Genomic DNA, 4,956 nt, shown 5'->3' with positions numbered 1-4,956 from the left:
GTTCAGTATTCACTACCATCTCACCAAATATTTGCACTTGCTGTTCTTTCGAAACGGACGGGTTGTGAAGTATTCGTTCAAAATGATGTGTCACAAGAGCCCCCTTTCTATTTAATTTTTTTCTCAGATGCTCCTAGTCGCCATTTTGAAAGTTTCATCTGTCAATTTCACTTCAAAATGAAGTACCTCTTCATGCATCAATTTCATTATCCCAAATTCAAATTTTTTGAGTTTACATTGAAGAAATGCACTGTATGTTTCATAATTCCTCAGAACATATGGAAAATTCGTAACCCCGAACACGGCTCTGTGAGATGGATGAATATATTCAATCGATTAGGGGATGGGTAGACAAGAATGTTGGAAGTTCGGGGTTGCCCTTTTGAAGGGTTCAAGGATCAAAGTTCGAACGTTGAAAGATGTTTGCATCAGTAAATGTCACAGTGGTTTCACACAAATGGATGAAGTGGGTTTGACAAAATAGAAATTTGTAAAGTTTGGTTTAAGAGCTATGAATCAAGTTTCATGTACTCTCGGGAATAGAAAAATAAAAGAGAGTAAAATATTTTTAGAGCTCACATTACATCTGGTCCAGTATTAGCTGGAAATACATTATAGGATAAAGCTTTTTAGTTTTCGGCTTCTCGATCTTTATGCAAAAAATGTGGGAAACTTTCGAAAAAACGAAGAAGGCAATATAGTACAAAATGAACTATTTACAAAGATGTAAAGAAAAATTTTCCCGAATAACTATTTTCACATGAACATTATTTGTTGTTGATTTTCTCATTGAAATGAAAGATAGCCAATTTTCTGTTAATTTCTAAATAAAACGTTTCAAATGATGTATCATTCGCCCCCCATGCCATTGCAAAACATAGGGGGGGGGGTTAGTTGCTGATCGCAGGGGTGTGAAGTTTCGAGTATGATTTCGATATCAGAATTAGTCTCCCTAGAAATAAAAATTGACGTGTTCTTTAAAATTTTCGATTACACGTCCGTTTCTGACTCACAGGGGAGGGGTCGAATTTTCATTGGAATGCCCTGTATATGAAAGAGTTACTATATAAAATTCCACTAAAATAAAATACTATCATACTTAATAAACTACTGCGAAGTTCTGGAATAACAAACTTATTTCTTTACCTCATCAGTACCTTTTTGGATAACTCCATAATATGAAGCACTCAGTTCATTCATAACCACGACGACAGTACTAAGACTATCATACATTTATTTGATTCAATTCCAGCCACAGGAATCTTGTTAAAGTCTGACAATTTTCAATTGAAGGTAACTCATATACAAATTGAACTGAGAGCTAACGGCAACAATGTTGAATGTTAGAACTGAATTCTGGGGTCATTTTTATTGTCTAACTATGCATCGCCATTGTAAATAATTAAAAAGTAAGATGATTCCATAAAATTTGCCCACCGTAACAAGATAGCTTCTGCATATCGATAGGATGTACGGGCGAATAGGTGAACCAGTTCGCAGATCTATTATATTTGCGTCCTTAAAATGCCATAACTAGTCATTCGGTCTCTTCATTATCAAGCTTCCTTATCTGCATAGGCGTAGTGTGTTCTGTTTCTTGTGGAGGAACTTTGTTTTGTATTTATTAAATATATTTTATTATATTTATTAAATAGACTGTTATTTTTATATCTATCAACTTTAAAATATAAGATAGAGTTATAATAGATTTTCATCACATTCACACTTCATTATGAGATAAATGGTTGACCTAGTCATTAAACTCAGGTATGAATGTTCGTTAAACTCAGGTATAACTGTTATTAATTAGTTCCTAGAATATTATTAGTTTCTAGGTATATATAAATCACAATGTATGTAGAATTCAGTTTATTAGTGAACACGCTTGAAAAAGCTACTGTGCAGCGAAACACGTGTTGCGGATTTGTTATTCTGTTCTAGTGAAAATCTCACAATAAAGTATTTTTCAAAATACATCAACTTCAAAATAGTTTTTGAGGTAAGTAAACAAGTATTAAGATGGATGCCGTAGCAGGTCCAAGTAATGTACAAAGAAAGCGGAAGTTTATGTCGTTAGAAGAAAAATAGATTGTCTGTAGAGTGTACTAAAATTTAAATAATACACTCCGTAGCCCAGTGTTCATTTTTAACGGGAATATCCGTGTCGACAATTAAACGCATTGTACGTGAAAAAAAGTGACTGGGATTGTGCAAGCTCCAAAAGTACATTGTCGTGGTAGGAAAAAAATTGAATTGTACGAGTACCAGAAAAAATTTGTACGCTATACCATTTATTCTTTCTTTTTTGAGAATAAAGCGCCAACCTTCGAATCCATTAGGACAAAGATAATGGATATTGATCTCATTCCAAAAATAAGCAAAGAGAAATTAAGGAAAATGATAAAAGAAGATTTAAAATTTATATATGCCAAACGATTCCGTAAATCTGTCTTAATAGAAAGAAAAGATATAGTCTCATGGCGACGAAGATATCTTCGCTCTATTAGAGAAATGCGTTCTGCTCAGAAGAAGATTTATTATCTGGACGAAACGTGGGTGAATGCTGGTCACACAGTAAGATCTGGAAAAATACTACTGTAACTAGTTATCGTCAAGCATTTGTGGACGGTTTATCAACAGGGGACGCGGACCAACGGGTAAAGGGCAACCATTAATTGTCGCCCATAAAGGTAGTGAGAGTGGTTTTTTAGACGATAGTGCAATAACTTTTTTATCCAAAAAAACCGGGATTATCACGAAGACATGGACACCCAACGCTTTGAAGGATAGTTTGAATCCCTTCTTTCACAAGTCGAGCCAAATTCGGTAATAGTAATGGATAACGCTTCTTATCACAGCCGATTAGTAGAACAGCTGCCAACTATGACCACCAGAAAAGCAGACATGCAGAGTTGGTTAGGACAAAAAGGAATTCCATTTTCCGAGGACATGGTTGAGGCCGTGCTTATGAGTGTCATTAAACATCATCGTGACAGATATCGCCAGCATGTGGTGGATACAATAGCTCGTGCTGAAGGCATCACAATTTTGAAACTTCTTTCTTACCATGTACCGAGTTAAACCCGATAGAATTAATCTGGGCTCAAATTAAGGGTTACCTAGCTCGTGAAAACGTGAAATATAAAATTGCTCATGTCCAACGTTTATTAGAACTCAAAATGGAACGGATACGGAAAAAAGATTGGGGTAATGCTGTAGCACATGTGATCAAGGAAAAAGAGAAAATGTGGAGATTAGACGGGATGGTAAACACTGTGTTCGACCAAATAATAATGGATTTAAGTATGACTTGTGATTCCTCTTCGGACGAGTCAATGGATTCTGAAACTTCATAAGCATAACATAGGTAATTATTTCTTTGCTTTGTAGTTCTCTTTCTGACGATGTATCTCAGTAGTTGTTTGTAAAATAATTTTTTGCTGCGAACTGGTTTATTTTGGGCAAAAAACCCAAAAGACATTTTTTGTTCAGAATGAAACAGGCTATCGGAAATAAATTTTCAAATGGTACACAAATAATAAGACAAAAAGTTACATTGGAAATAAATTTTAGGGGTTGTGTTTTCCACCCCTTACAAATATGGGGTAAACCAAATAAATTATTGGCTAAGTATCTTTTTGGTAATACAAAACGTCAGGCTAATTTCAATATTGTAACTTTTTCAGTGCTTGTGAAAAAAATTCTTATACAAATTTTATGTACCCCCTTTAAGGGGCTGTATCTTAACAATGGATGCTCCAATGAAGTTTCTCATGTGAAAGATCGTATCTTTTTTCGATGAGGAATCACCTCCCTAAATATTTTACACTTATTCAGTTACACCCTGTATACATGTATATGGAAAATGGGAAACCAAAAAAGTAAACAGAGTCAATCAATATCAATTACAACGCTTTGAGAAAATATGTACATTATCTACAAATTCAAAATAAATATCTAAAAAATATTGTTATTGTATTGTTTGTTGTATGTGTATAACAGCAAAATAAATAAACAAATGATTAGAGCTTCCATACCAAAATATTCATAGCTTCACAGGAGTCGACCATGCATTTTCTAGTTCACTGAAATAATATTTATATCTATTGCAGTATCAACCCACATAATTGAATTAGTCTGATATGTACATACACAATATGGATTAACGGTAACCATTATACAACTGGGTTCTGCAGAATTATAGTTTCCGTCGTTATAATTTCAATTCCCATAACTGTTTATTGTGGCGCCAATACCTCTCATTTGCATGGTTTCCAGAAAGGGATACTGTGTTCTTTCTGCTGAAATCGAGCGGAGCATTGTTATCATAAAGTTATGTGAATCGACATGTCCAAACACGTGAATATCAAACCCACTTTCAGGAATTTCATTCAAATATTTGGAATATTATACAAAACAGTAGTTTTCTCATGAAGTATGGTCTTGTTGGGTTGTTGATTTTTCGTTAACCAGCTCGAACATAAAAAGAGCACTTCATTGAATTTTTCAATAGAATAGAACCGACTACCCCCCATCTTTCACCATTCATTGCTTTCATTTTATTAATTTCATAATTAATTTATGAATGGCTCATTGGCATGAATGGCAAATTGAACATCTGCTGTCAATTCATATTTTTTTAAATTGTTTGTGTTCAAATTGTTGCCTGTTTTCTCATCACCAAAGATAAAATCGTTATTGCTTTGATGTAAAAACTTTCTCATTCTTTCTCCATTTCATTTTCAATAGATATGAAGTTCCATGTTCCATGACAACCATGTCCCTATGAACATGATGGCTGACTTCTGGAATAATACATATAGTTCCCTTGTATGTGAAGATTTTCCAATGAAATCACGAACGAAATTCTGCTAGTAATTCAAATGTCACCCCAAATAGTATCAGCCCTGATGAATTCAATATATTCTTCTCCAATATAGCCGAGGATATAATCAG

Source organism: Leptinotarsa decemlineata, unplaced genomic scaffold (assembly GCF_025532065.1).
Source record: "Leptinotarsa decemlineata unplaced genomic scaffold, Ldec_3_MD MMD2_P_RNA_scaffold_5, whole genome shotgun sequence".
Lineage (NCBI taxonomy): Eukaryota > Metazoa > Arthropoda > Insecta > Coleoptera > Chrysomelidae > Leptinotarsa > Leptinotarsa decemlineata.
This window is presented reverse-complemented; position numbering follows the sequence as displayed.